The following is a 12,849-nucleotide window of genomic DNA, read 5'->3' on the forward strand; positions in this document are numbered from 1 at the left end:
ACGACGACGGGCAGCCAGACACAACGGCGCGGCCATCTTGAATAAGGGGTAAGCCATTTAGGTTTAAATAGTGTGCTTGTATGAGGTGGGGGAAATATGCATATGTGAAATTATAAGAGCTATCTGTGGAATTTACATGTTGTTCAAGAAGGAATTGCAGATGCTGGAAGATCGAAGGTACACAAAATTGCTGGAGAAACTCGGCGGGTGCAGCAGCATCTATGGAGCGAAGAAACTAGGCGACGTTTAGGCAGATCAGTCTGAAGAAGGGTTTCGGCCCGAAACGTCGCCTATTTTCTTCGCTCCATAGATGCTGCTGCACCCGCTGAGTTTCTCCAGCAATTTTGTGTACCTGTGGAATTTACATGTTCTCTCTGTGACCTCGTAGGTTTTCTCTGGATGTACTGGTTTCCCCCCACATCCCAACGACATGTGGATTTGTAGATAAATTGGCCTATATGTGTAATGGTGTGGATACGAAAGTGGGATAACATCGAACTAGCATGAATGGGGATTGATGGTCAGCGTGCACTTGGTGGACTAAAGGGTCTGTTTCCATACTGTATCTCAAAACTAAACAAACATTATGGACTCTGCAGCTTAGACCTACTTTGTACTTTGGAAGAGCGTAATTGACCAGTGCACAAAACTATGTTGGTACCTGGCCCTGAATAATTCTAAATCTGGGACATCGATCTAACTACTTAATCGAGTTATGTTTCTCTCTTGACATTTTGCTTCCTTTGTCTTGTAAATACATGATTTTGGATCAGCAGCAAGCTTAAAGGGCCTGTCCCACTTAGTGATTTTTATTCGGCGATTGCTGGCGTCATATCAGTGTCGCCAAAAGATTTTGAGCATTTCAAAATCCAGCGACGACAAATTAAAAATTGCGACACTGCGTTTCATACGTCATCACGCCGCACCATACGTCATCATGCCGCAAATTTTTTCGGCGCCCTGATACATCAGTCAATGATGCCGGCAGTCGCCGAAAACATCGCCAAGTGGGACAGGCCCTTAAGTTCCATGTGAATATTAAGTTGGACCTATGGAGTCTACAGGTAAACGTATTTAGGAAAAGAAAAGGTTATGTTGTGGTAGATGATTGGCATTGCTGTTCGCAATGGTACATTTTTGGGACCATTCTTGTTGTACATTAACATCTATGCCTTGGATGCAGGAAGATATTGGGAAATGGTCAATTATACTGACAACCAGGGCAGTGGAGGAAGAAATTGAGAAATTACAAAAAAATAGAATTGAATAAAAAATTAATTCACACAGATTAATCAATGATGAATGTAATTTAAGGAGGTAATTATTTCTATTATTACTTTATTGTAAGGCTATGGGCATCACTGACAATGCCAGCATTTAAGTATAACATAGACCAGTACAGCACAAGAACAGGCTTTTCAGCCCATAATGTCTGTACCGAACATGATACCAAGATCTACTTGTACATAATCCATATTCCTCCATTCCTTGCTTATCCCAACAGTCTTTCAAATGCCACCAATATATCTGCTTCAACCACCACTCCTGGCAACGCGTTTCAGGCACCTCCCCATCTCCTTTAAACTTTGCCCCACTTACCTTAAAGCTATGCTCTCTAGTATTTAATTGTTCCATCCTGGGAAACGGGTTCTGCTTGTCTACCCTATCTGCGCCTCATAATTTTACATACCTCAAAAAGGTCTCCCCGCAACATCCGGCATTCTAGAGAAAACAATTTTCTCCAACCTTTCCTGTAATGGGGCAACCAGAACTGCAGACAATACGCCAAATACGGTCGAACCAAACTCCTATAAAGGTTATCATGACTTCCTGACTCTTGTACTCAATGCCCCTACCTATGAAAGCAAGCTTACCATAAACTTCTATCTACTTGTAGTTTCCATAGTACGAATGCACTATGGGAACTACACTCGCCCTTCTGCAGGAACTATAGATCAGAAGGTGCAGAGCCAGCAACATTATGGGGGACCCCTTCCACCCCAGCAACAGACTCTTCCAGCTGCTACGGTCAGGCAAGCTGTCGTGCTGTGAAAACAGAGAGGAGTTTTTTCCCAGAGGCCATTAGGACTGTAAACTCCTATCCCACCAGGGACTAACTTATTGTACCAATTTACTGTTGTGTTGTGTCTTTTTAAAATTGCCGTTTTTTTTCCTCACAAATATGTAATTACTGATTCTGTTCTATTTTGTTTTGTAGTTTTCTTTTTGTACAAGCATTGCCACTTTTCATTTCATTGCACATCTCGTATGCGAAAGTGACAAATAAACTTGACGTGTTGCCACTTTTTGGGAGTTATAGACTTGGACCCCAAGATCCCTCTGTACATCTGTTACGGGTCATGCCATTAATTGTCTATTTTCCCCTTGCACGTGACCTCCCAATTGCAACAGCTCGCACTTGCTCGGATTAAACTCCATCTGCCATTTCTCTCCCCATTTTTGTTGCTGATCTATATCCCGCTGTAGATTTTGACTGCCTTCCTTCCAGTCCGCAACCTTGTGTTATCTGCAAACCTATAATCAATCCTTTTACGTATACATCCAAGTCATTTACATATATTGCAAACAGCAGTGGTCCCAGTACAGATCCCTTCAGTACTCCATTGGTCACAGAGCTCCAGCCTGAAAATTGTCTTTCCACCACAACCATCTGTCTTCTGTCAGTAAACCAGTTCCAAATCCATAAAACCAAGCCACTATTAATCCTGTGTGTCTTAATCATCTGGATCATCCTCTCATGTGGGACATACCAAATGCTTTACTAAAATCCTTGTAGACAACATCCACTAGCCTCATTGATCACCTTGGCTGCTTCCTCAAAAACTGAATTAAGTTAGTAAGACATGACTTACTGTGTAAAAGCAATGCCAACTGATTCTCATTAATCCATTCTCTTCCAAACGGAAGTAAATCCCATCCTGGAGAATCCTTTCCAATAGTTTCCAGTTTCCCTACCATTGACGTGTGGCTCGCCATCCTATAAGCCCTGGGAATGTCTCTACTTTCCTTCTGGGGTAAACGCCATCAGGTCCTGAAGATTTATCCATCTTATTGTGCTTCAAGAACCCCAACCCCTCCTTAATGTCAAACTGCCCTTGCATGTTAGCATTCTCCACGCAGATCTCAGTCCTCTATGTCCTTCTTGGTTAAAACGGATGCAAAATACTCATTTAGTATATCGTCTACTTCCTCAGACTCCGAGGGCAAATTCCCTCCTTGATCCTGAGCAGTTCTACCTTCCTCCTGTTTAACCTCTTGTTTTTAACATAGGTATAAAAAGTTTTGGGATTAAAAAAAAAAATCTGAATAGCCAAAACCATTGTACTAACGAGGAAAGCCATTTTCAGGCCCTTTTGTCCCTTCTGATCACTCACCTCTTTCTTTATATCCCTCAAAGGTCCAGTCTGATTCCAACCTCCTAAACATTGCATGTACTTCCTATATCTTTTTGACCTAGTATACAATGATGTCCTTGGTCATCCAAGGTACCCTTACTTTGCCATCCTTATGCTTTTCCTTAATGTTTAACAGTTCTTGCCAATGTCAAGTAGCAATTTAAAAAAAAAAAGTAGTGGAATAATGAAGTAGAATAAATGTTGAAAGAAATCAGTATCAAAGGGTGCAAGATTCTGGTCAAATCTCACCTTATACAGTATATTGTGTCCATTTGTGCCATCAGGTTACATAGGAATTAGGCAATCACTTCAGATGGCGTAGAGATACCGATCTATGTTCTAGAGATCCGATTCATGAGAATAGTCAGTAGAAACTTTGCGTTTGAAAGTCATTCACGCGGTGAATTTTTTGGCGCTGAACATTAGATTGGAAATGAAAAATTGAAAAGCAATCAGCATGTTCATGTATTAAAACGCACATAGTTTGAAATGGAATTACTGATGCCTGTGCATATACTGTACCTGTGCAAGTTCTCCATGGAGCAGCAGTAGCGGTGCCAGCTGCCATGTAATGCCAGTTTGCTGTTGCTCCAAGATTGGAGTCCATATGTGCATGAAAGAAAAAAATCTGGGCTTCAAATGCAGAAGCAAGTTGTTAACAGGAGAATGGTGGCCAGCCAGTGCTAGAAGTGTTCATAGTTGAACTATTGCTGAGGAATTCGTGACCATGAAATCTTCTTTGATGAGCCGTATGTCTTTGCAGGAGTATGCGTGCCAATACCTTTCATGCATATGAATACAGAATTGAGGTTACAAATAACATTAGCCATTATCTTGAGAGTCTGTGGAGAATAATTGATTGATTGATTGAAATAGGCCCTCTGCCCATTGTGTCCTTGCTGACCATCGATCACCCGCCCATTACATCCTTCCTGTAATGGGATGACCAGAACTGCACGCAATACTTCCAATGCAGTCTAACTAAAGATCTATAAAACAGCAGCATGACTTCCTGATTCTTATACTCAAAGCCACGATCAATGAAGGAAAGTATAACATATGCCTTTTTTACCTTAGTAATACTTAAGTTATAAAAAATGTTGCACTTTGTCCAAGCTAGTGTGCTACATTTGTTGTACACAATGGGGGCCATCTCTTGAGAATCACTGGAGAAATTAAATGCAGATTAGGTAATTGCTTTGTGAAACACCTGTGCTCAGTCCAAGGGGTGAACCTGAGCTTTCTTTTGGGTGCTATTTAATTCTCAATCCTGCTCCCATTCTGACCCGCCTGTCTGCAACTTTTTCCACTGAGGGCCAATGTAAACCAGAAGAACATTTTATCTTCTGTGTAGGCACTTTGCAATTCATTGGAATGAACATCAAATTTTCCAATTTCAGATAAGCTGCTCTCCCTTTGTTTCTCATTAACATGCTTATGTCCCTTTCTCATCCGTTTCTTTAATGTCTTGGCTAAAGGTCAGTACATGTTTCCGATCTGTCTTTTTGTTTCAGAATCCAGCATCTGCATTTTCATTAGTCTTCCACAATATAAAAATATGGCTAAACATTAAAATCTGAGTGAATTGTACCTGAATGCAGAAAGGAGATATATATATCGGTCGGTACAGTGCAAGACCAAAAGACTTTGGGCTAAGAGTCACCACTGAAACATAGTTGAACGATTCAAGATTCAAAATTCTAAAAAATGTCACTTTCAGGAAGGTAAGGAAAATAGAATGAAAAGAGACATGGTGGGGAATAAGGTGGCTCCAGTTACAAAGAACGCTAATGATGAATGATCTTGGCTCAGCAGAACAGGAAACTGTATCAGCATGGGTAAAGATGGGAAAATACAGTAAGATTCCCAAAAGCAGTGATTGTAGGCAGAGCTGATTATGATGGAAGATTGTTGATGGTAGCTTGGCAGCTTCTGTCTGGCTCTCAGCTCAGTAATTTGAACAGTAATTGGCTCTCAGCTCAGTATTGGGAATAGTTTATTTCAACAAGACCAGGAAAGCATTTGGGGAACAGGCTATCTTATGGCTTCTGCAATAAGATGGTGTCAATTAATAATCTTGAGTGAAAGATCCTTTTGGGAAAAGTAGTCACAATATGACTATCTTGTTAAGGAGAACCAGCTCTGTCTGAAACTCACCTCAAGTCTGTCGGTGTGTGGGATAGCCAGAAGTGGCTACGATGGGGAAATATAGTAAATACATTACTAGAAGATAAACTATGGGAATTAATTAAATACATTTATAGATGTTGTCACGAATGCACATTCCATAGAAAAATGAAAACTCTCTTGAGAAAAGTTATCTATCCACGCCTATCAAAGGAGGTAAGAATTATATTCGTTTGGAAGTCAGACAGTGTGAAGATGAGTTGTATGTGTGGGAATTGGAATCCACAGTGAATTAAGAAAACTTTTGATAAAGATAGCAAATATAGATTATTCACACTGATGGAAGATGAATCATGGTGTACCCAGGGATCAATATGAGAGGCATTGATTTTTTTTGTAATCTGTATTAATGAGCTGGACTTGGGTTGTTAGTCACAATTAAATAAATTGCTGATAATGCAAAACTTAGCAGTATTGTGAAAATGAAAAAATAAAACTACAGCTAGTACCCAAGAAACTGCAGGTGTTGGAATCTTGAACACAACACAAGTGTTGGAGGAACATAGTGGGTCCGGCAGCATGTGGGGAGGTAATGGACAGACGACATTTCGGGTCACAACCCATCTCCTGGCTCTGAACCTTGACTTCCACAAAGTATCACAACCCCGCCTGCCTCCAGAACGTGTTCCCCGCTTGACATTAATGGGTCCAATCTTGCTCCTGACAGGCCCAGATCTGGACACCTGACAGCCTCCAGGATACGCACCCATGACACCACTTCCGCCGGATCTAGCAGTTCCCCGGATGACACCTAGTTCAACCGCATCACCGGCCATCCACAGAATGGGCCACCGATGCTGCTGGCCCTCACTGCGTCTCTGGTCAGTCCTAGATTGGGGCCACTGACTCTGCTGGTCCTCACAAAGCTGGGGCCACTGACTTTGCTGGTCTTTATTTCCATTACACTTGCCCTCAGGCCAGGGTGATGACTTTGCTGAATCCAATGATTGATTTGGTTGACTCTCCTTGGTCCTACTGCCCTCCTGGTTGCCTCCAATCTGGGTCTCTAAACTCCAACACCATTGGGTCCCACTGCCCTCTCTCAAATAATAACCATGGCACTTCCCCAGCCCCATCTTCGTACACAACCATGTGGACCTCCCGTTCCTCTGAGATCTTCTCCCACCACCGTACGTTCCCCAATACTCCACCTGCCCCCCCAACCTCTGCTCTCCTCGGATCCTGTTTCTGACTCCTCCTCCCATCACAATCATTCCTCCTCCCCCTCCTGGATCCGTGATTTTCTGACCCATAGACCAGAATTAGTGAGGTCATGTGACAACATCTCCTCCGCAATTAGTCTTAACACTGTGTCTGGTAAGCATGTGTTCTCAGTCCCCTACTATGCTCCCTATACACTCAAAACTGATAATAGATGTAACATGACCTACAGAGTATACAGCCAAATTTGACTTTAACTCATATTCTCGAACAATTATGAGATGAGTACAGGAAGGAGATAGAGAACTTAGTAACATGGTGTCAGGACCACTTCCCCCTGAAGATGAGAGCTTCAAGTTCTTTGGCATTGATATTATCAATGATCTGGTGAAGCAAGAGCCAAGAAGTCACAGCAATGCCGCTACTTCCTCAGGGGACTCTGAAAATTTGGCATGTCTCCAATGACTCTTAAAATGTTCTAAAGATGCACCACAGAAAGCATACGGCCATGTTGCATCACTGCTAGGTTGGTAAACAGCTCTTCCCAAGGCCATTAGAAATTGCAGAGTTGTGAATGCGGCCTAGTCCATCACGCAGACCTGACCACCATTGAATCCATCTACACTTCACTTGGCCTTGGAAAAGCGGCCAACAAGATCAAAAATGTATTCCATTTTGGTCATTCCTCCTTCTCCCCATTCCCATCAGCCAGAAGATGCAGAAGCTTGAAAACATGCACCACCAGATTCAAGAACAACTATTTCTGCTCGGTATCAGTCTTTATAATGATCCTACCATAAGCAAAGGTACTGGTCTGATTCACCTCCACCCCATTTCGGACATTGGGCTTTGTCCATGGTACTGACGTGCTACAATGCTGAGAACTATATTCTGATTCTGTATCTTCTCCTTTGCCCTACTTATTGAACTTAAGTTTGGCCAGCTAGTATTTATGTATAGTGTTAACATATGTGATTGGATAGTACGCAAACCAAAGCTTTTCACTGCACCTTGATACACGTGGCAATAATTAACATAACCTAACTAATTTATCAATCGCATTGCATGCAATTCATGTTGTGAAAACGCACGTTATAGCAGAACTATGTGCACTCGGGTCATGTCACACCTATTAGCAGTACTGTGAATTGTGAAGTGCATTGTGATAAATGACAGCCGGATATAAACAGGCTGGTAGATGAAATTTAAGAAGGAAAAGTGTGAGATGATGTATTTTGGTATTGAGGAGAGGCACTATCGGATAAAGTTTACTGTTCTCATTGGGATGTAGGAGACTAAGTCATTCAGGGTAGAGGTCTACACATCATTTAGATTGGTCGGGAAGGTTGAGGATGTGGATAATGCTTTCACAGAATCGCACAACATGGAAAAAGATTTTTCAGCCCAAGAAGTTCATGCTGATCAAAAATCTGTTTACATTAATCCTGTAGTAATCCCATTTTCTCATCAAGTCATCCCAGGTTCTACCGCTTGCCTGCACATGAGGGGCAATTTTACAATCACTAATACAATGACAACGAACCTGCATGTCTTTGTGATGTGAGAGGAAACCTATGTGAGCACGGAGAACATGTAATCTCCACACAGGAAGCATGCACCTGTTTCCCCAGATATCCCTGTTCTGCAATATTCTCCAGAGCTCTACCATTTACTGTATACATCCTGCTATTTACTGTGTTAAATGTTTTGACATTCCAAAGTTCAACACCTCACACTTGTCAGATTTAAGTCCCATTTGCCATTCCTTGGCCCACCTTCCCAACTGATCTAAATCCTGGTGTAAATCTCTATCTTTCCTCACTGTCCACTAATATTGGTGCCATCTGCAAATTTACTAACAATGTTAATTGTATTGTCAACCAAATTGTTAATGCACCCAGGCCTGAATGGGTAGAAACCAACTTCTCAATACATTCTCCAGCAATACATCCTCCCCTATAACAGCAGGAAAAAGGTCATAATAGTTTTTTTTTAATGATTTTGGGTGGGGTTTTAAAAAAAGGGTTGAAATATTTAATTTCATGCTGGTAGCTTCGACAAGCTATTGGGATATTCTAATCTTTGCGTGAGAAAATAAAATCAAAGCTGATTCCGCAGCCAGTCTGCTATCTAGTAGCGCTGAATGTTTTCACCATGTAGCTGAATTATATCATTGGACTTGTGGGATAGTTGGATCTAGGTCACCTAACTGCGGTTGTTGATGAAGTCTGGAGGGTCAATGAAGAAAAGTAGATAACAAAGAACGCAGGTGGCTAATTTTAAAACAAGCTCTTACCAAAACCTCAAAGGAATATACCCTTTACTTGCTGGAAATATAATTTAGTCTAATTTAAAGCTCATTGGGAATAATCTCAATTAGTGTTTCTGTGCACAGATTAGAGTTTAGCTTTCCCGGAAATTAAAGTATTTTAACTTCTCGTGCACATTGTCATCTGCGAAATTGGAAATAACCTTTGCTAATTGAACGGAGACACAGAAAACTGCGCATTTGTGAATCTGCAGTAAAAATAAAAAAGGGGGCTGGAGAAACTCAGCAGGTCACGTAGCATCTGTGGAGGGAAATGGATAGGTGATGTTTTGGGTCCGGACCCTTCCCGACTTCATTCCCTCCACGGATGCCGTGTTCCTCCAGCGCTATGTTTTTTATTCAAGATTCCAATATTTTAGGTTTATTTTGCGATTACATAGAGCTAGTGTGAATGTGTGACCAAGGGCCAGCCTGGACTCAGTGGGCCAAAGGGCCTGTTTCCATTTTGAGAAATTTATTCCATTTTAGACTAGATAGATTCGGCTTGTACTCGCTAGAATTTAGAAGATTGCAGGGGGATCTTATAGAAACTTACAAAATTCTTAAGGGGTTGGACAGGCTAGATGCAGGAAGATTATTTCCGATGTTGGGGAAGTCCAGAACAAGGGGTCACAGTTTAAGGATAAGAGGGAAGTCTTTTAGGACCGAGATGAGAAAAATCATTTTTTACACAGAGAGTGGTGAATCTCTGGAATTCTCTACCACAGAAGGTAGTTGAGGCCAGTTCATTGGCTATATTTAAGAGAGAGTTAGATGTGGCCCTTGTGGCCAAAGGGATCAGGGGGTATGGAGAGAAGGCAGGTATGGGATATTGATTTGGATGATCAGCCATGATCATATTGAATGGCGGTGCAGGCTCGAAGGGCCGAATGGCCTACTCCTGCACCTATTTTCTATGTTTCTATGTATCTCTAAACTAAACATATGTAATATATTTTGAGGAGTTTGGACAATAAGCAGTTTTGTTCCAGACAAAGTTCCTGTTTCTAAGTAAGTTGAGTCCTGCAGTGCTAAGGGGCCTTGTCCATTATCTCTTCATTGCATCATTGAGGCAGCATCCCTTGTTAAGTGTTTGGATGTTCTGTGTAACGGGATATTTGCCGATGACGGGTGACATTGTTAACCTAAATTCAATGTTTTCTCAAACAACCTTGTACATGAAAACCTTTTCAGCAGAGGAGAATGGGCAGTGGTTTTGTTTGGAAGTTCAGGCTGATTTAAATATTCCCACCCCTCGTCCTCTCCTGACTGCTAGAACAGCTAGCCTGGGTGGTAGACATAAGATGTGGCAACACAAGTTCGAGTTTGAACAATGCATTATCCCGGTTGGTATTGCAGCAACCAGGGTGGACAACTCGCCACTGAAAGGTCAGAAATACTTGATCTTTAATGAAAACTAAAAGTACACAGTTTTGACAGGATGTACGGACAGTGTGCTCCTCACTGGGGATAAAGTGTCTAATAATAGGTGAAGGTTTCAGTTCCTTACAACCACTGTCACTACCCTTCCCCAGCTCATAGGAAGTTGTCAGTTACCTTGCAGTTATACACAACTCTGAAATTCACAATTGCATTGCTTCCATTTCATTTCAAATAACTTGCAAAATACTGGAAGGGTTTGCTTTGAGGGTAGACGGCAGTGGTGGAGATTTGGGGGGGGGGGGGTGGAGGAGGAAAAGCATATTTTCAGGAAGAAAGCTATAGCAGCAGGTTGTGTGATGTGAGTAGCCTCTTCAGAGTAGGCACTAATTAGAACTTTGCTTCATGCTGACTGCTGAGGGTTTGTGTGGACAGTGGTAATCCTGCCGCAGTGCACTTCTCTGCCAGTTATTGACAATCTATACAGAACTGGTGCTGAAAACCACCATGGTTCAAGGAAACTTAATTATTCCTTTATTGAGGAAAATGTGCTACCTGGTAGGAGAAGATAAATTAATTTTCACATATATCCACAACCCCAGCTTGGTAGATCTATTTATTTTAAATGTCAAGGTAAGTGTGGAGAATGAGGCTTGTGGTTTGGGGGTGGGATGGGACATTCTGCCAATCCTTGAATTTACTCTGCCTGAGTAACCCAAGTGTAGCTTGTCGCTTTACCTCCCCCCTTGACTCCATTCAAGGACCCAAGCAGTCTTTCCAAGTGTGGCAGAGGTTCACCTGCACCTCCTCCAACCTCATCTATTGCATCCGCTGCTCTAGATGTCAGCTGCTCTACATCGATGAGACCAAGCGTAGGCTTGGCGATCGCTTCGCCCAACACCTCCGCTCGGTTTGCAATAACCAACCTGATCTCCCGGTGGCTCAGCACTACAACTCCCCCTCCCATTCTGAATCTGACCTTTCTGTCCTCGGCCTCCTCCATGGCCAGAGTGAGGACCACCGTAAATTGGAGGAGCAGCACCTCATATTTTGCTTGGGCAGTTTGCACCCCAGCGGTATGAACATTAACTTCTCTAATTTCAGGTAGTCCTTACTTCTCAGCTCCCTCAGCCGCTCCCTCCTCCACTGGCTCTTCCTTTCTTCTTCTCTCCCCCCCCCCCCCCCCACCCTCACGTCAGTCTGAAGAAGGGTTTCGGCCCGAACGTTGCCTGTTTCCTTCGCTCGATAGATGCTGCCTCACCCACTGAGTTTCTCCAGCACTTTTGTCTACCTAGTGGTACAGGTACACAGTTTCTTGAAAGTGGTGTCACAGGTACATAGGTTGGTCAAGAAGGTCATTGGCCTTCATCAGTCAGGGTATTGAGTGCAGAAGTTGAGATATTATGTTACATTGTACAAGTTGTTGTTGAGGCCACATTTGAAGTATTGTGTTTAGTTTTTGTCGCCTTACTATAGGAAAGATGTTGTTAAGCTCAAAAGTGTGCAGAGAAGGTTTATGAGAATGTGGCCAGGACTTGAGGTCAAGTGATGGCAGCTGATTTAGTCCATTGGGCCCATCAAGTCTACTCCACCATTCAATCGTGGCTGATCTATCCCTCCCTCCTAACCCCATTCTCCTGCTTTCTCCCCATAACCCTTGACACCCGTACAAATCAGGAATCTAATCTCTGCCTTAAAATATCCTTTGACCTGGCCTTCACATCCTTCTGTGACAAAGAATTCCAAAGATTCACCACCCTCTGACGAAATAAATTCCTCCTCATCTCCTAATAAGAACCTGACGAGCAACTTCTTTGCACAGAGGATGATGGGGTGGAACGAGCTGCCAGAGGAGTAATTGAGGAAGGTACTATAACATTTGAAAGACATTTGGACAGGTACGTGGATAGGAAAGATTTTAGAGGGATGTGGGCAGGTGGGACTAGTTTAGATGGGGCATCTTGGTCGGTATGGGCAAGTTTGACTGAAGGACTTGTTTCCATGCTCCATGACTCTGACTCTTCACTGAACTGTGGCGTTGTTAGGTTGATCATGACTCGTGTTTATCAGCTGAATGTTTTCTGTATATGGTTAGTATTTGTGGATTTTTGCAGGATTTATTTCATTTGATAGGAAACCCTTCAAAAAGTTACTCAGAGTTTAAATCAATTTGGGGGTAAAAAACCATTCAAACGTTAACCAGCGTGTCCAATTTTGAAGAAATTTGGCTTTAAGCCACAGGGACGGGTGGATGTGTGTATTCCGTTGTCAACTTATGACAAACTTGCTATTTGCAACTCTGAATTTCCGTCATCCATAAACACCATGCAATTTTCTCACGTCTCCTCCTCAATGTACTGACTCATATGAGATATATTTTCATATGCTCGAATTTTT

General features: G+C 42.4%; 1 protein-coding gene across 9 annotated transcripts in view; it reads left to right on the forward strand.

Annotated features, from left to right (window-relative positions):
- n4bp3 (NEDD4 binding protein 3) overlaps positions 1-12,849 on the forward strand; it is a 100,038-nt gene that overhangs the window by 14,874 nt on the left and 72,315 nt on the right. The window contains exon 2 of one of the 9 annotated variants that reach the window (XM_055642885.1): positions 6,271-6,424. The exons of the other annotated variants lie outside the window; for them this stretch is intronic. The gene's annotated coding sequence lies outside the window, so the exon portion shown is untranslated. The remainder of the gene's footprint in view (positions 1-6,270; positions 6,425-12,849) is intronic. 9 annotated transcript variants of the gene reach the window in all.

The sequence above is a fragment of the Leucoraja erinacea genome, chromosome 11 (assembly GCF_028641065.1).
Source record: "Leucoraja erinacea ecotype New England chromosome 11, Leri_hhj_1, whole genome shotgun sequence".
Lineage (NCBI taxonomy): Eukaryota > Metazoa > Chordata > Chondrichthyes > Rajiformes > Rajidae > Leucoraja > Leucoraja erinaceus.